The sequence below is a fragment of the Pteropus medius genome, unplaced genomic scaffold (assembly GCF_902729225.1).
Source record: "Pteropus medius unplaced genomic scaffold, Ma_sr-lr_union100, whole genome shotgun sequence".
Lineage (NCBI taxonomy): Eukaryota > Metazoa > Chordata > Mammalia > Chiroptera > Pteropodidae > Pteropus > Pteropus medius.
The window spans coordinates 2061315-2081065 of record NW_024351543.1 but is presented as its reverse complement, the minus strand read 5'-3'; the positions used below and the strand labels follow the sequence as shown (position 1 = coordinate 2081065).

The 19751-nt window shown below is 38.0% G+C and overlaps 1 protein-coding gene and 1 pseudogene across 1 annotated transcript in view; one reads left to right on the top strand and one right to left on the bottom strand.

Moving 5' to 3' along the window:
• The window catches only part of GAP43 (growth associated protein 43), a 96124-nt gene that overhangs the window by 61558 nt on the left and 14815 nt on the right, over nucleotides 1-19751 (bottom strand). The window lies entirely within an intron of this gene.
• Nucleotides 7469-7587, top strand: LOC120586913 (uncharacterized; annotated as a pseudogene).

Genomic DNA, 19751 nt, shown 5'->3' with positions numbered 1-19751 from the left:
CAGCTATCCTCTCGAGTGGACCCGAGGTCATTTTATAGCTAGAAACAAAGTCCATCACAGTATAAGTGTTCAATACATACTGTTGAAATTAATTTCTAGGCCCAACATGGAGCCATTCTTCTCCAGGAGTATCATCACAGCAAACCAAAACTTAAATAATTCTCATGTCCCTGTAAATGCTCCACTTGACTAGAAATGCAGTATATCCACTTAGCCAGTCCCAAACACCAAGCCAACTCTGGGCTCTATACTTACTTCCTCATTCCTGTGGACAAAAAAGAGGCCACATAGAAATCTGACAAGGTCAGAGGAGGCCTGCATTTAGGGCCTTATAAACTTAGGGACCAAAAGTAATCACATAGGATGATCTGAACATAAAAATTCTTAACTAAAAGCTGGTTATGGCAGATAGTCAAATCCTAGGCCTGTACCTTCCTGGATGAAAGTCAGTCTTTACCTTAAGTGAGCTTATCTATTGTCTTTTTGCATCTAGGATGACATAACTTTGAAATATAAGAGTAATCTTTTCCAGATCCCTTGAAGTCACAACTGCCAGATGGTGAGACCGCAGAACCCCTCATTGTTATCTTGTTGCTCTCATATCATCTCTATGTACTGTAAATGTTTACTATCCTGTACCCACCAATGTAAAAGATGTGTCTCTCCATTTTGCTTTTTATCCAATCCCAGAGATTTCCCCACTTTGCTTTCTCCTGTCCCTTTAATCTACCATCAGTGGGTTTCACATAACTCCTTTACGCCTCCTCCTTTTATTCTAATGTATAAAATAAACTGCAAAACTGCCATTTTCCAAAGCATTTTCTTAACTCATTGAGATTTTGCTTCTCAGCAATTGTTATCGGTTTGGCTCAAATAAACTCATAAAGAATCTCTACAGGTCTGGACATTACTTATGTCACTATTCCTTATTCTTTACCCTATAAGTTTCCTAACTTCTGCCCATTTGGCAGTTTCTTGGACCCTTGGGAAGGGAGACTGCCCGCTCCATGAATTGTTAAATAAAGTTTGTTTGTATCACCTAAATTTTCTTTGTACATCATCTTTTAACAATATTATTGAATGAACAAACCAATATGTACCAGTGCCATGTGTTTACAGGTAAAGGGAAAATCTTACACCAGGTCTAAATTTGGCCATACCTACAGAACTCATCTCACCTCTTCCCGCCTGCTTCATTTACCTCCTCTCCTCAGCCCCTATAAAAGAAATTCATTTGCAATTGTCTCTGGAGCCTACATTTCATCCTGGGAAACAAAAACCTCACAGAAAGACTAGAAAACTTTTTTTTTTTTTTTAATAATAATAAAGATTAATTGTCTCTGGACACAATTTAGTTGGTTTTCTCTCCTCGGCTATATTCTAATGACAAGGCATTCTTGTTCATTTTCCAAAGGTCTTTTCCTGTAGACATAAAGAAACCTTCCTGCCAACCGCTTTTTCTTTTCCCTTTCTGTGCTAGAGAAACGGGCGCCAACAGCTCGAGGAATGTTAATGTGCTCTTTGCAGCCCCCAAGCAAGGAAAAACTGGAGGGACCAGAATGCGACTTCCAATTGACCCAGCTTTCACTCCTCTTCTTTCCCCACCCACTGTGTAACCTTGACCTGACAGAGAGCTCTGTCCCTGAGAGCATGCTGCTGCTGCTGCAGGCTGGAGGTGAAGGCCGACAGATTAGATAAGGGCGGAGGGAGCCCGCTCGCCCCTCGCTGCTCCTCTACCGAGCCGCGCCTGGCGCACCGGCTGATGCTTTTGTTGTCCCAGCCCTGAAAGAAGCAATTATCTCCCAAACAAGAGTCTGTGGAAGTTCGTTAAAATAAAACTCCGCGATGTTCCGGGGAAGCAGAGGCCTCCCCGAGGTTTGGGGCGTTGGAGGAAAGGCTCCGCGGGAGGCTGGCGGAGGCCACCCCCAGCGAAAGACCTGAGCCACGCCCTGCGGTCCCCCGGGTCCCAGAGGCCAGGCCCCGCCCACCACGGCCGCACCCGGGCCCCCGGCCAGGGGACGGGGCCGCAGGGAGGGGCTGGCTGGTGGCAGCAGTGGAGAAACAAAGGGATGAGGTCACCCCGAAGAGGGGCCGTAGGGAACGCCTAAAGGAGGCAGAGAATGAGACTCGAAGAGGGACTGTGGGACGGAAACCGGAGTCCTAATGCAGGGGGATGGGGCTGGGAGACAAAGGCTGAAGAAAGACCAGGGTCGAGGAAGGGAGACTAAGCAGACCGTTGTCTGCACTGGAGGGAAACAGCAGGGAGAGGCACAGAACCAGACCTGCTTAGGAAAAATGTGAAAGTTTGCTTAAACTCCCTTCTCTGTTTCCCATCGTGTCGTTCCACAAACTCTCACCATTTGGGTCAGTTTTTGAATTATATATTTTAAATCTGCGGTTGTCTAAGAGTGGGCTTCAGGCTGTCTCTGAATCTGAAATATTACGCAGTGTAGCACGTTAATATGCTTATTTTTCTGTTGACTGTCCATAGCTTTTCTAAGAATGTCAAACTGTTCATTACCCAAAAATGGTTAAATATTACTAGGCTCTGATGTTGTGGGGGTGCAGAAAAAAAATACCTAAAATGCAAACGATATCAGAAGTGAAGATGTAGTACCTCTTTGGTTAATCATATTAATACTAGTCACCTAGCCAAGATAAACATTTTGAAGGCAAGAAGCCAAAGACTAGTACGTTTTACTTGAGAGAAGACCGAGGCTGGAACCTGAAAGACCAAAAGTTGGGGTGGAAAAGCAGCATGGGAGGAACAGTCAAGGAGGTATGGGCAGGTCAGTAGAGAAAATCAACTGCTGGGCCTGTTTTTTGGTTTTGTCTGGGCTGATACTGAGGCAAATAACCAAAGGAGCAAGTCTGTACCTCACTACATAAGAAGAATGTTTGCTAGTATTCTATGGCCACTCTTGTGACTGGTTAGCCTTCCACCCAGTTGTAAGTTCATTGAGGGCAGGGACTTTGTCCATTGGTCATTTCAACATCAGCTCCTAGCACAGTTCGTGACACATAGTGAGGACTCAATATTTGTGGAATAAATGAACGAATTACCAAGTGATACATATAGTCTTCTCTCTTCCCTATAAAGTGACCAGTTCCCAAGACGCCTTGGATTAATTTTGCTGTCTGGTGGTAAATACAGGTAATTGACAAAAATCTCTTATCAGTTCCTTTCTTCTACCTGGGAGTGAACATATAAACATCCAATAAGTTTTTCTCTTTAGACCTGAGCAACTCATCTCTCCTACATGCTCTCTTCAGGTCATCACCTGCTCACATAAATCACTCATTTTCTTTTTAATACTCTTTTTCTCTTTTCTTCCTGCTCTGACCTCGAACCTCCGCTTCATTCTAACTTCTACCCAATCAACATTGGAACTTTTTTTAAAAATCCCTTTTTTCATTCCTCATGAGAATCCTTTTGTGATACAAAAGTACCTAATAAAAAAGTTTTGCTATAATTTTCATTCTCATTACTGTTGAATGGGGCTAGCATAACACCTAACAAGGAAAGTTGGGTGTATGTATGTGTGTACATGCATATGCATATGTGTATATATTTTTCAAACAAAATTAGATATAAAGAACTGGTTCTATTACTCTCCAAAACCCAGTAACATTAATGTTTTCTACTATATTTCCATTACAAATGTACAGAATCTCAGCTACGTTTTGGATCAACCTAAATTTTATAAACAAGTCTAGAAATCTGAAAACTATTTTATATTATTTCTATGGGGAAAGAATTTTAAGTTTCCAGTTTAACAATCTGTTTTTGAAATACAATCCATTTGTAACTATGAAATTGCTTGTTTTTCTAAGAAACTGTTTTCCAAAACGCTATTCCACTAACACTTCTACTTTCTGGGAAATGAGGAAGGACAGATAATTTTTCCATTATTAGAAAAATGAGGTCCAGGGTAGATTAATTTTTTTTTTTTTTTTACCAATGAACTTTTTAATTAGCAGAAAAATGCTCTTTCATCTAGATTACGGGTTTCACTACTTCAGCACATATATTTACCACCAAGGATGCTTGTGTATATCCTATTCATGGCCCCACCTCCTTTGATGCTGAGCTAGGGAGTCTTGTGTAGAGTCTTGGATGATCTGACATGCATTTTAATAAATACTCTAGTGGGCTTAGAACACAATGAGGCCTGAGCCACACTCTTGTTTGAAAATACTTTCTTGATTTTATTGAAAATTTCTATATCGAGCAACAGTCAGATTTTCTATTTCTAACCCATTGACTCCTGATTTTAGAGACAATTGGAGCTATCCCACACATATGACCAGGAATTCCTGTTCTAAATTCCAGCATGCATAGGAATATAGACATGAGCCCTCGAAGAGATCATCAAACCATGCATTTCACAGTCTTTGGAAACTAAAGCCTAGAAGGTGAGTGATAGAACTAGGGCTAGCCCTCATCCCTTCCTGTGTTTTCTTTTGAGTCTCCCTGCACAGAGAATGAGGCTGAATGTGGGACAAAATAGATAGCTGAATTAGATCATTAGTGTCAAAAGGCATGCTTTGGTCTAAGGCAATTGCCAGGTCTCTTTATTATCCTTTCATTTTGGGCCCGAAAGATCCAGATTAGTAGACTAGATTATTTCTCTGTCACATTTTAATCATAGAGACCTGGTTTGGTGCTGCTGGATAGTTGGTATGGAATCAGGAAAGCAGAAAAGCATAGCCTGAAAAAAGATTATGTTTTTCTGCCCCAGAAGCAAAATTCCCAAGTTAAACCTAATGCCATTGCATTCTACAATATACAATGTAAATACAAATTAACTTCTAATGTTTTATCACATTTACTAAATTATAGGATACATATTGGTCTTCTGCAAAGTTTCAGTGCATGTGAAAGTACAGTTAGGCACAGTCCGGGAGAACTCTCATCCTCTAGGCACACACTGGAGCAATCTCGAACATTCACACACAAATATTTGACATTGTTTAAGAGAAAAAGAAAATTTATACAGAAAGTAGTGAAGCTTATAGTGATCAACACACTTGTGATAACAGACCTGTCAATAAGCTATTTTAAGACAATAAGTTTACCTTGGATAGAGTGGTTTTGTTTTAATTTTCAGGGATAATACTGATTTTCATATATTTGCATAAATATACATCCTGAGAGAAAGCAAGTATTTTCAATACAATAAATTAATTAATAAAAATGATTTCATCTAATCCTTCCCATTATATTCAAGGTAACATAGGCTTTAAGATGCTCAGACCTCAGAGGTGTATGAAGCACCAGAGATCTCCTAATTCTATTCTCTACTCAATACATATTTCTTATGGGGAAAACTTTAGAATCAAGGATTTGTTATTACTTTCTTTGTATATGAAAATTTGTCCAATATCACTAGGAGTTTTTAAACACACCAAACTGTCTGAATCATTGTCTAGGTGCCCCTGGACTTCCACATTCATTAAATGTAAGCAAATTCAGCTGTAGACACTAAAGAGACCTCGGCACAGAATGTTACAGCTGTGCTGCACTGTGTACATTTCTGGAAAGTGGACTTGGTATTATTTTCCCCCAAGAAACCACCAATTTACACATCTGTTCTCTGCAGCAGTGGATATAATTACCACAATGCTGTTTATAGGCACACGACCCTCTGAAGGGGCACTGGTTAAACATCTGTAAACAGGGATAAACATCATATTATGTCTCTTTCTCAAGCAATTTGAGCAATTTTTGCTGGAGGAAAAAAAAAATAAACCAAAAACATCTTTTGTCCAGTCAATGTTGAGCAGTATCCTTCTTTCTAAGACTGTGACTGTGAGAGATTGCTTTGACCCCAGGAAAGCAGATTTTACTGAAGTACTCTTTTGACTCAGGAAAGTAGTGTTCGAACAAAATGGGGCATTTTTAAAAAGGACTGTGAGAGAGGTGTGCTGAAGTACTGTTGGGTTTGCTCACCATTTCCTCAGATCTCCCTAGATGAGCTGGCTCCTTCAGTACAGAGAGTTTGTATTTCCTAAGTCTCTTTTTCAGAGAAGAACTTTTCAGATAAACTCTTGTAATTGCTGTTTCATCCACTGTAGGTGGATAAGGGGACAAATATGTGACTAGCTTAAGGTATAATAGTCAATATTTAAATCACTTGGTACTTTGTTCTGAGAACCACTTCTGTTTTAGAAATACAGTGATCAACTGATAAAATGAAAACAGTGGAGTAATTAAAATATAGACTATTTTACACCGGAGTGGAAAACTTTAAACCAATGAAAGTCAATCGAGCTGAGTTTTTCAGCCTTAAGAAATGGCAGAATTAACTTATTGCAGAAGCAGTGCTTCAGTGCCTATATACAGTGGCTTTGGGGTAGAGGAAGGAATGGATGGGGAAGAGATGGAGGTAATATAGTCTTTCTAATGTTGACCCATATATTTTGGAAAATATCCTTTAGGAATAATTTTTAAATTTCAAATGTTAAGTATCTGAAAAGTAAGAAAGGAATCTACTTTTTCATGGGAAAATCTACTAAACACGAACAGGCCAAAAATATTATTTTTAAAAAAACAGCAATATTTTTATATGGATGGAATTACCCAAACTTTAGGGCCAATACAAAGTTGAGGCTTCAGAGATAAGGCCCGGAGGAAGCAAGTCACATATCTCTGAACAAGAGGTTTGTACTAGATGGTCAAGTCTCTTCTAGTCACTAATTCTTCGAATCTGTAAACCTAGTCCTAGTGGAGATAGGAGTTTAAGAAATAGAAGTTAGCCTTGGTAAACTAACAGCATAAAACACAAAGTAAGAAGAAACCACTCCTCAAAACTTTTCCTACCTTCCCTTGACATGGGAAAATCTGAGCCATATTTTGGTCAAGAAATAGAAAAATCCATATCCCTTGATATTCTCCCAAATGAGGTGTAGAAGTCCAGTCTTTAATTTTTAGCTCAGCCTTACCTCTCATTAGGATGTCTGTTTAACCTAACGAAACTCTAGATCTTTCAACTTGCCTCCTAAGGTTTTTGACTAGTAGCTTGCTCCATCAGAGATTCTGAATAGCAGGATACATTCAGCACAAACATGTATAAAATTGTACAGAATCTACTGTTAATAATGTTATAGAAATTCTATCAGTAATTTATTAGCTACATTTTGTCTCAAGATGATGGTCTGAACCACAATTCAATCTTCATATCTTTCAACTTTCATCACAATCTCAATTCTTTCAAAAGGGACCATGAGAGCAATATACACAAAATATTAGTAACTTAGTTGCAATATCAATAATAAAAATCATTTATTGAATCTGGTTAGGAATCAGGAACATAGAGATGTAGAAAATGCAATTCTCATCTTCAAAATATTTATTATTTAGGTATGGTAACAAGAAATATGATGAGAGAATTAAATAACATAGAGTAGCATACATTCAGACTTAAATGGGTGGTACAGTTAATATGTACTTTAAAAATTCAGATGAGTCTGTGGCCATGCTACGCTGAACAAGCCCGATCCCATCTGATCTCAGAAGCTAAGCAGGATCGGGCCTGGTTAGTACTTGGATGGGAGACCACCTGGGAAGACCAGGTGCTGTAGGCATAAAAAATAAAAAAATAAGGAATTGTAAGCTGACAAGGTCCTTGCAATCTGTGAGGTCAACCAAGGGTTGCCTCGCCTAGAAAATAAAAATAAATAAATAAAAATAAAAAATATAATAAAATATAAAAATTCAAATGAGAAAAATATATCTGGAAGAATCAACAGAAAGGAGGGATTCAAAGGGGATGATAAATTTTGGAGACAGGAGATGGACTCAATTTCAATTATAAACATTTGTAAGAGGGACTCCAACTACAGCTATCTAGTACAAAGCACATTAGTACAGGAAATATAAACTCAAGAGTCATTTATGGGAAGGTGATAGATGAAGCTATAAAGGAGGATGAGATTTCTGATGAAAAAAATAGAGATAAATGGTCTTGCTTTGGGGATATGTGTATTTAGAAGACAAAAGGATAAAGCTGACTCAGTGAAGTCCAGCCTAGAAAGGAGAGCAAAAATTGAAAAGGGCCAGAATAGGAGCCAAGAGAAAAGAGAATCAAACCCAACAAGGGATATCCAGCAGAGTATAATGCAGCAAAATGTTAAGTGAAGACTGAGAAAAGGTCTTTGTAAATAGAAATGAAGAGACCACTAGGGACCTCAGAGGGAGCAATTTTAGAACAGTGAGGGAGGGGAAGAAGGACAGATTACATGTGTTTAAGAAAACCATGAGTCAGATAAAAATGGAGGAAATTAATATACTCTTTTGAGTATATTGGCAAATTCGTAGAAGGAAATTAAGAAACTAAAACCTTCCATTTCTGCATTGGTAGATAAAATGGAATGCAGAGAGAAGAAAGAAAAGTATAGAATTTACATATGAAATGAGTTTAGGATATGCTTACACTTGATGACAGGGTCCAGTTCAATATGGCATTCAATACTGACACACTCTCACCCTGGATAGCTAGCAGTATATATATTTTTTCAAATAAAAAACCCCGATCAACCAACTAAGCTAAAAACTAATGAGGTAATTTTCAAACACCAAGCCAAACTTTTCAAACAAAACTACAGCTCTTGTGTCATGTGTTGTGTGTGTGTGTGTATGTGTGTGTGTGAGAGAGAGACAGAGACAGAGACAGAGACAGAGAGAGACAGAGAAACAGAGACACAGAGAAATTTTCCCTTAGCAGGAAACTCACAATGTTACAACTCACAGAACTTCACCACTAATGACTATGCTTCCCTACTTGGGCCTCCTGGCAAATGGGTTCCAAATAATAAAATGTATCCCAGTGTGGAAAAATTGGACTTTATATTTTCCACATACTTTCTCTTTTCCTTTTACCTTTATGAGGAGTAATACCAGATTAAGAAATAGTGACTTTTAAATATACAATAAGATATTAAAGTTATGCTAGAGAAGGGGTCAAGGTTAAAAGTTAGCAAGTAAACATATTTTTCATCTTCTATATGTACAGCTTTGAAAGCTCTAGGGACTAAATGTCTGCGGCTATTAGTGGTGACTCTCTGGAACAGAACATGGGGAAATGCACAAAACTGTAATGATCTAATGTCCCACCTCAAGTCTAGGGTGGAACCAGGATGGGGAATGAGGAAGGGCAAAGGGAAAGAAAATGGGATGTTGAAAAAGATAGAAAAAAAGTGGGGGAGCCCAGAGAGAGAAGAAGACTCCACATGCCCACCTAAAGTAAACTCTTCATGGACTGAAAGGAAATTCAGGGGAAAAAAATAAGTGCTTTAGATCATCCTCTAAACTTCATGTGTACAAGATAGGAATCCAAGTTTTCTTTTTAGTTGTAGATATACTTTAATGCTTTCCTGGATATGATGGACCTAACGAAGAGCTCATGCCAGTGTATGCTAGAATGTTTCATTCTTTCCCATGGAAATATACTTAGTGAAGGGAACACTATGAGGGATGTGAAGATTTAAATGCACACAGGATGAAAGACATCATAGCTTCTCGTTAGGTTCCTAAATTAGACAGTGTTCCCAAGATGGCTTCATCTTCCAATAAAGCACTGGGTCCTGAATTTGTATGTCTAAGAATCAACTGAGGGGCTTGTAAATGAAGTCTCTCCTCCAGAAAGCTTCATTTAAAATAGCTTCAAAAATGAATGAATGAATGAATGAATGAATGAATGAATGAATAAGCAAGCAGGCTTCTCCAGGTGATATGAAGTCAGGTGACGTATAAACCACTTGGGAACATGCTCCTTAACTCACTGTTCTTGCTTAGTAAGCTCCCCTGAAGATTTTTGTTTCCTCTTTTCTACTGTCAGCAGCTGACCAAAGTGCTTAACTGAGAAATAAAAAAGAGGGGGGCCTTCAGAGTTTTGACAGGATCCCCTGAATATAACACCATCTCAATCCAACAAATCTCTCATCGTCTTCTTTTTCCTTTCTATTTCAAAGCGATATCATTTCTTCACAAGGAACCCTCTTGAAATCTAAGAATTTGAACCCATTCCTTCATTGATGTCACATTTATTTCCTCCTGAAGCCTATCAGTCTCTCCTTCCTTCTTCTTCTCTGCTTGACACAGGTTTCTACCTAGCTTGAAAAAATACCACTCTTTCACTACGATCTTATTTCTCTTCCTCCATTCGGTGCCAAATTTCTTGAATGTGTGGTCTCTGCCAATTGTCTGTATTTCTTTCACCTCAGTCCCTTTCTGAGCACCTACAGTCTGTCTTCCATTTTCTATTAAGTTGTCCACTTGGAGGCTATCAATTGTCCTCCTCCATTCAATGGTATATTCTTCATTCTCATTCTTCCTGATCATTTCTATTATTTAATAGTGATGCTCATTCTATTTTGGAGCTCTCACCTTACTGACTTCTCTTATTCCATATGCTGGTTCTTTTACTCATTGATCTTTCTGTTTTTTTTTTTTTTTTTTTTTTTAAAAAAAGAGTCTTCTGCCATTGAAGGGAGAATAAGCCATTCCCTCAGCTCTTCCCTTTCTAACTCTCCCTCAACTGAAGCCCTTGAAGATGAATAAGCTTTCAGTCACCCTTTGAGTCACTTGCACCTGTCTCCTCTCCTTCTACTTCAATTAGGCATTTCTTCCTGAATGCCTCACTCACACTGACCATGCTGGAAATCAAAACCATTGTCTTCCCTACAAAACCAGCTCTTCATTCCAAGTTTATCAGTTCTGCCACTACTATCTAAGCTGGAAATCTTACAGTTATATTTCATTTCTCTACCTGTCACAGGAAATGTTAGGAGTATGGGCATGCCCTGCAGGGTTCACTGGGTTTGAAATGGGGTGATGGAATTCAATGCCACAAATGGTGCCCAAGGGTAGAGAAGAAAGCAGGATTGAGAACCCAGTGGGAAGAGAACTCCAAACCTCAGAGGCCGAGGAGGAATGCTTGATACTGTACACGTGAAGGGCTCAGAAGTAAGGAATAAGGATGGGATATAAAGCCAGCAATCCAAGAACTAGGAAAGCAAGTAGCAAGTAGGTCTGAAGAAGAGTAATTGCCTAAAACAAGGACTGCTTCTATGACTTGCCTTGTGTTACTGCCTATACCTCATGTCATTTAGTCAAACAAACTAGAAGAATCACAGACCACATGTATTGACAGATTTTCTTCATGCCCATAGCCACTGAAAATGGCTCATTTTTCTCAAACGGACTGCATTTAGCTTTACATTTTAATTCCAGTTGTGAACTAGCCCAAGGTTTCATTTCCTCTTTCATACTTTAAAAATAATAATTAACTTGCCTTCCTGTCTAATCTTTCCATGCAATCTGCATGCATATGTACCATACACACATATATAATACCTTCATCAAGTCACTCCCTTAGCCAAAATCTGCTGATAGAACAAATTTCTTACCACAGCAGGCCAAAATTTGGTTAGGTTTCATCTATATACCTATTTCCACCCCCATCCCTAACTCTTACCATCAAATACTCTTCTTTCTTCTCAGGATGGTACCCTCAAGGCTGCACAAGCATGCCCTTGGGCCACTCCACTTTGCTGGAATACCATCTCTTTTCTGTCATCTTGAACCCTCTCCTCCTTTTCCCATCCTGAAAGCCTTCATGTCTCCCTGCCTCTATCAATGAGCCCTCACGGATCTCTCATAGCACCTGTATCCTTTAATTATATAATTATATAATAATAATTATAGGCCACCTTGTTTTGTTATTTTCATTCTCAGTTTGTACATATTTCTTAAACATCAGCCTTTTTTCCCCTCCCAGATGGTAGGGTTTTCATTCCCCAACTCCATCACATGTCTCACAATACCTTACCGAGTTAGGTCCATAAGAGGGGTTCAAGAAATATAAACTGGTTGTTTGGGTTCCTGGAAACAGGGTGAGAAGGCGGTATCTGACATATAATATGGCATCAAATTGCAAATAAGTTTCAAGGGAGAAGTGCCTTGTGGTTGGGATCTTTCTTGATCATATCTTCTCTATAAGAAATTACAACCTACTAATTTAGGACACTGCAAATATTTCTGAAGGCTTATGTTTAATTCAGGATACCTCCTTTGTCTTGGATTATTTCTACTTTCCACCCCCATTCTTCAGAATGACTTGAAGGGCTCTCTCTCTCCTCTCTCTCTCTCTCTCCCTCTCATTAGACCCTTCTGAATCTCCATCTATAGCAATCATCTCTGAGTCCTTGATATATCACCAAGGCACACTGTGCAAAGCTTGAATAATATAATCTTGAAATCTTCTCCTTCGACTTTCATCCTTGACCAAAAAATATGGGTTAATTAAGCCTTTCTTGGCTCCAAAAAAAATAGCAAAAAGAGAAAAAAAAGAAGGAAGGAAGGAAGGAAGGAAGGAAGGAAGGAAGGAAGGAAGGAAGAAGGAAGGAGAAGAAAAGAAGAAAAGAAAGAAAGAAAGAAAGAAAGAAAGAAAGAAGAAAGAAAGAAAGAAAGAAAAGAAAGAAAGAAAGAAAGAAAGAAAGAAAGAAAGAAAAAGAAAGAAAGAAAAGATAGAGAAAGAAAGGCCCAACACAGAAGTAATTAGTCATATAAGCAAAGGAAACCTGGGAAACGACAGCTTTGGAAGTTTCCACTGTGCATATAAACAGTTGGCATAAGCAGAGATGCTTGCAGGAATAATCTTTATAGGTCACAAATGTTGGACAGATTGGTGGCCTAGGCCAGACAATCTGTTTATCTAAGGCTGACTTACCCTTGGCCCTGAGTTTCTGGACCCTGACAGTGAGGGAATATTGGGAGAATCTGAGATCATGGTTTAAGAATAATCTTATTGAGAAGCATAATCTAATATGCTTTAATGTTAGTATTATATTTTAATTTTTAAAGTTAATCCAATGTTTAATTTTTTAAAATTATTATTAAACAAAAGTTCTGATAAATGACAATTGACCATTACCTCAGACCCAAATTAGAAATCTGAAAAATCTCTAAAATTCCATAGTTTAGGTTTTGTGTGTTATATGTTTGTATTTGCATGCCATTTTATTTTTCATTTTGTGGGAGCTCTTGATGCCTTAATTTTTGCCATACCCAAGGCCGAAAAGCCTCAAGAAATGTTTTTCTTGGGATATTTCTAAGCATTTTACAAGTGTAAGAATTTTAACACTTTAGATTTATTCTAAAGTCCAATTTTTCTATGCAAATAAAGCTAAACTGAGTTGATGAGGCTTCATTCAAAAATAAGAAAGTGTTTTGAACTACATTAAGAGGTTTTGGGACATTTTTTGTGACAAGAGACTAATACTCATTGGGTTACAAATATCTAAATTTAGTATTTAGCTCCCATCTCTGGATAAGCATGGAGAATCAGGTACAATGAAGTTTGACAGGGACTGAGACAAGAAGACAATGGTGAAAGAGTTCAGTAAATTAACTGTTCGAAGCTTCAGGAATTCTGCTTTGATCTCTGCTTCTGACTTTTTGAGTGATGAGGGGTAAGCAAAGTTTTGGTTGACCTCCTACCATTTTAAGTGAGGCTCACCTGCTTTTCCTCAGTTGAAGATTTGTAAATGAATAGCAACAAAACATGAAATGTTGGAGGTACTCTAGCAAAGACTAAACTCCAACCTAACAAGGATGTCATGAAGAGGAATTAATTAATCTTGTGAGGGGACAACTACATCTGATTCACATAATTAGTCTGTATCTTTCAGTTTATAGCAAGCACTCAATAAGTATCTCCTGATGAATAAATGAATGACTCGTTATCTTCAAGTGTACCCTTTTTACTTATAAAAAATAAAATTTGCTGTAAAACGGTATGCAATGTTATGCTGGAAGCAGCCTCATACATCTCGTGTCTATCTCGTCTTTTGATCGCATCATTTTCTCTTGTGCTTGATTTACTCTCATGTTATTTTGTAATAGTAACATGCTGTACAGGCTTGTGGCTTAGGAGCAGTAGGTTATACCATATAGCCTAGGTGAGTAGTAGGCTGTACCATCTAGGTTTGTGTAAGTGCACCCTGTGACGTTCACACAGACAAATCGCCTAGCAATACATTTCTCAGAACTTAATCCCCTCGTTAAGTGGCACGTGACTGTAATATAGGGGCCAGCCATATGTGTCTTCCTCTGAGGAAAGAAGAAAGTTTGAATAATAGCTTCTTTAGGCTCCCTGCTGCAATAAGACTGTCAGGTGGATCCAGACATACTGAAGACATTCTACGTTAGCAGAACTATCGCCTCACTTCGGTACAAAATAAAGCTTCTGATGAAGATCTAGCTTGGAGAATGCCAGGGGGATTAGGTTTTGATTTGAGATCAGGTTATAAGCACAGAACCCAGTGCCTGAGATTTTTCCATTATACATCTTAACCTTCAATTCTCATAAATCGAATTTTCTTTAAAAGGTTCATTTTTTAAAAAGCTCCATTTCTAAGGCCCTGATGCTGAGAAAAGGTATACACAGGATTCCAGCTACAACCACAACCACTGGAACTAGGGCGTGCTCAGTAACCACAAAGGATTATTTTTTTTGCCTTGCAACTTAAATCTTTTCAAGAAAATCTTGCTATTTTTATCTTTGAGTGTTTTTACCATGTTGACTCTTCGAAGATTAACTTGGAATGCAAATAGGATGTACGATGGATGTTCTGTCTTATTCAGTGTTTAGAACACCTCATGGTGTCTGACTTAATGCTACAGGTTTGTTATCCTTTCTCAACCAGTTTTCGAACTCCTCCTGCTCTTACCCATTCATCACCCTGATAGTCCTGTCCAAAGACTATCAGGTAAAATACAATAATCAGTCAAAGCCAGATGGTGCCAGTGGCAAAAGCAAGCGTTTTCCCTCACGGTGCCTGCAGTAAATAAATAAATAATACAGTCACATTCGACAATTTAATGAGTATAAATTTACCACAGCAGGAAATTCCTCCCCAAATATTTAAACAATTAAAATGTAAAAGGAGGAATAAATAAACATTTTGTAGTGGTAGGCAGGACCAAACTTCTCTTTCATTAATCTTAGGAAATACACTGCATCACATATCTTAGAATGACATAGCTGGAAAGAAATATGTGGGATGCTATTGGTCAAGATTAAGGGACAGGTGGAATAGATGTACTTGCTAGAGTATATATTTTTTTAGCATATTGTCATTATTGCATCTGAGCAGAATTTAAATTAATACATTCAAGAAATATTTATTGAACATTCAATGTGTGCCAGGCACTGTACTAGGTGCCAGGAAATATCAGTTACTAAAAGAGTCAGGGGACCCTCCTTATGAAGTTTGCGTGTCACTGGTGCGAGGAAATAATAATAATAAATAACTATCTTGGGTGGATATAAGAACTAGAGAGAAAACCGAAAAAGAATAAAAGGGGACAGAAAGAGTGTTGTAGGGGCGGGGTGCTGCTTTATACAGGGTGATGAGAGAAAGCCTCCTTGATGAGATCTACAAAGGTGAGATTTGAGCAGAGCCATGAGGAAGTAAGGGAGCAAGTCATGAAAATAGATCCAATGAACAAAATATTTCAGGCAGAAGGAGCAGTGAGTGCAAAACCCCAGACTGTTGCAATAATCCAAGCGAAAAACTTTAGTAGCTTGGGCCTGATTCCTTGGGTATAGGATTGTATCAATAAGATTCTTGGGTGTAAGCAATAGAAACTGGACTGGATTAGAAAAATATCAGAGCTCTCGTTACTGATGGGAAAGCCAGAGAATGAGGCTCAAAAACTAGGCCGGAACCAAGGAAAACAAGCAGGACCTAGGAAACACAGCCAAGGCAAGACCACTGACTGGTCCATGGGCACCACAGCCACCAGACCCCAGATACCACCACCACTGAGGAAAACGTATAACCTCTTTGCATCATTCTTGAAGATTCAAAGTGGCTCAGTCTAGGTCTTGAAATGCTCACGTTCCAGTTGCCTGAAAGTGATGGGCTCTCCAGCTTCTGAGTGTGAGACAGGCTCAAATTTCTATTTCTATTTTATTGGCCACATCTATAAGATAGGCTAATTATATTTCAGTTCCGGACTTCAAGAACAAGTGTATATTAGCCTAAACAGCATTGAATGTTATTAAACTTTAGACACATACACACACACAAACGCACAAAAAGTCATCCTTAAAGAATTCCTACCAAAAGATACTTAGACACTATTCGTTTGACGTACACTCAACATCCCATCATCAACAATGTCAACAAACAATAGTTAACATTAAGTGCTTACTATATGTCAGGTACAGTCCTAAGTAAATTACCCATATTAACACATTTAATCCTTAAAAATTCTGTGGAGTTATGGAATTTAAGTCTTAATACCTACGAATGTTCTCTTATTCATGAAACTTACTCTCTAGGACTCCAAGGCAGGTTGGATAGTCACATCTTCATGAAAAACAAACAAATAAACAAACAAACAAAAACTAGTATATTCCTATAATGGGAAATATCCCTGAAAATTAGGACAATATACCTGGTTAATAAAATTCTCTAGGAGCACCTTCTAGAATACAGACTTTCAAATAGACACACTTGAGGATAGAGTGTTTTTTTTTTAAAATTATTTCTATATTTCCAGTATTCAGCATAGTTTCTGGACAGTAGATGATGAATAAATGCTTTTTGAATGCATAAATGACTTTCATATAACATTTGAAGAAAATATTATCTCCCGCAATGAGTCCAGATGAAAAAGACTAATTGAAAAATAAAATGAGTCAAAAGGAGAAAACGGAAAAATAACTCGTAGTCTTCATTTGTAAAAGAACTCTGTCCATTGACAAGCTACATAAATGCCTACTTCACAAATATAAAATATTTAGGGACATGTACACCCAGAAATTGAGACCATGATCCCCTTTCACCCTTCTGAAAGAAGTAGCACTAAAACAGGAAGGATACAGTTCAAGTCTTTTCTGAGGGGAGTGATCTTGAGCACAGAATTTCCAACATCTGCACCATGAAGGACTGGATATAGGTCAGTGTTTTCCAAACTCTGCTCCCTAGGCTTCATAAGAGGGGCTTCAGGGGAGAGAGGATGGGGCTGACCAGACAGAGCTTTGGGCCAACAGACTCTGCTTTAGCCACAAAGGCAATTTTTATGTTTTGTAAATTTGGACTTTGAGAAATACTTGGGACAAATGTTTCTGTAGCTAAAAAGAAGTTTAAAAAAAAAAAAACCCAAAAAACAAAACTAGATAATCTCTAAGATCCCCTTAGTTCTACTAATCAATGGTAATTATCACCATCAGGCATATAGTGAAAGAGATGACAACTTTTCCCTGGGCGATTAAATAAAAAGGTAGTTAGTAGCTTAAACTGTAGACTCAGTACGCACAAGCATTGTATAGTGCCTTGTGAAATCTAAAAAGAGAACTCAGGATTGAAATTAAAGCACTGTCTAGGGAAACAGGAAAGAATAATACATGTAAGTACAAGATATACAACACATATACATATGTAAAAAAAATATGGGGGAGGAGAAATTACTGGGAAAATTACTATAGTGATTACAGTATGGATCCAAATGGGGAATAAGGAAATATCTGGAATGATTTTATAAAGGATATTTTTCAACAGAATTTTTGGAGGCAGAATGTGGTTTAGCAGAATGGAGGAAAGAAAGCATTTCAGGTGGAGATAATCTTATCACTTAATGTCAGGAAGTAATAAAAGCTTATATGTATAGAGAATGCCTAGAAGATTTTGTTATTCCCTAGTCTAATTCTATTCTCTAATCTTTTTGTACCAACACAGGCCTGACCTGTTGACCCTCTACTGGAATCCAAAGAAAACTCCCTTCTTAATTCTAAAGAATTTGACTGAAATTTAGCTGAATCAGAACAATCCAGATTTGCTGGCTATTCCTCGAGTATGATAAGATTATTGGCAACTTAAAATTTACAGTGGCCAGACACTGCAGTGCCTCTGGGTATACATTAATTAAAAATTCCAGAGCCTTGATGTGGAAATGGTTTTCCACTCTTTACAGGGTTCTGTTGAGAAAACAGCCTATGGAAAAGTCTGTGGAAAGTGGAAGGAAAGGAATGTATGGCTAGATCAGTGTTATGGAAAATGAATTCTCTTCTAGAAATAGCTCCAAGTCTGGGGGTGTTACAAAGTTCCACTATATCCCACTAAACCAAACTCTCCAATGTTGAATACTTGCTTCTCTCATCTACTTTCCCAGCAATCCAAACTACTCATGCATCTTCTCCACCTCCCACATAATTACCAAAATAAAAAATCTACAATTGAGAAAAATGACTCATTTTTTTTTCAGCTGAAGTCTGCTTCATCTTCCCTTCCTTATGCTCATCCATTCCTTAAACATGGAAATTATATTCTTTAGGTCCTTCTCAAATTTGATTTTGGAGTGAACATTACCCCAATCTATAAATGAGACATGTTTCCAAAGTTTGTTTTGCAAGTTAGCAGTTTGAAACTTAGACTAACATTTCCTGAAGTAATAAATTAAAGACGTGTTTAAGTTTCTCATCCAAATCAAAATGTATATTTAATCTTTATGTTACTTAGCTTTAGTTCAAAGGGACCTAGCTACCTAATGGTCATGAACCATTCTTCTCCCTCTTGATTCTTATACATATTCTTAAAAAGAAAACAGACTATGTTGAGGAATATTCTCCCTCTTCAGAATTTCAAGGAGGAGCCCCATATCATCTTGGCTACACTCCCCAAAAGGAATAATTTTTGACTGTAAGAGACATAAGTTAGATGTTGATAAGTCAACAATTACTTGGCCGTTTGTTTTTCATTTCCCTGTAGGGAAATCGACTAGTATCTTTCCTTTTGTTGATCAATTTGGAAATAGGTACGGCAACATCAGACAGATGGATGCTTTCATAGCACAAATACAGGGACCAGGAAAAACAGTAAGAATTAAACATCATCGTGTATAATTTTCTCACTAGAAATTAAAGAGGCTGAAAAGAGAGAAAGTGTGTGTACATAGAACGACAAGTCATATCATTAACAAAGAGGAAGGATATGAAGCCTCACCAGAATTCCTGTGAGATCAGTACCAGAAGACATCAGTTTTAGATGTTAGGAAAGGGTTGAAAGGCAGAATAATGGATCAAGAAGACTGTAGCTATAAATTTTAAACTGCTACTCATCCTTAGTTCAGACCATAAAAAGTTAATGCTTTTGTCCATGTTAACATATCTTTCTACAAAATGGTGCTTGTTATTTGCTGAAGCAACCAGCTGTCACCACTTGGGTAAAATCCAAATCTGTGTGGTCTTAGCTCTGTGTGAGATATGTATTAGGTGCCCAATTATGAACTGTGCCAGAGTAGGCAGCTTCCATGATTGATCAGTGGGAATTGGGAAACCTTTGCCTTAGACCTAACCAAATTTTGCCATCACATACTACTCACTAGACAGTGATATTTGTTCATTTATGCAGGCTCCTATTTAGTGGGAGCCTACTATGTGCTATATATAGGCAATAAATGAAAATATGATTTCTTCCCTAAAGGAGCTCCTAGTATAGCAAAAAGACAGATACATAAAGGAATACTTATAATACAGTCTGTTATGTTAAATGTAGTAGAAGTATGTATCAGATACAATGATGGCACAAAAGAGAGGATAATCATATCTGCCTGGAGGGTCAAGGAGTCTCCCCAAAGCAAAAAACAACTCCAGTCACATTGTGGAAATAAACTGGAAATGTGTTACATAGAAAAGGTGAGAAAGGAAGATGTTCTAGGCAAAAGGAACGGTGTTTGGAAA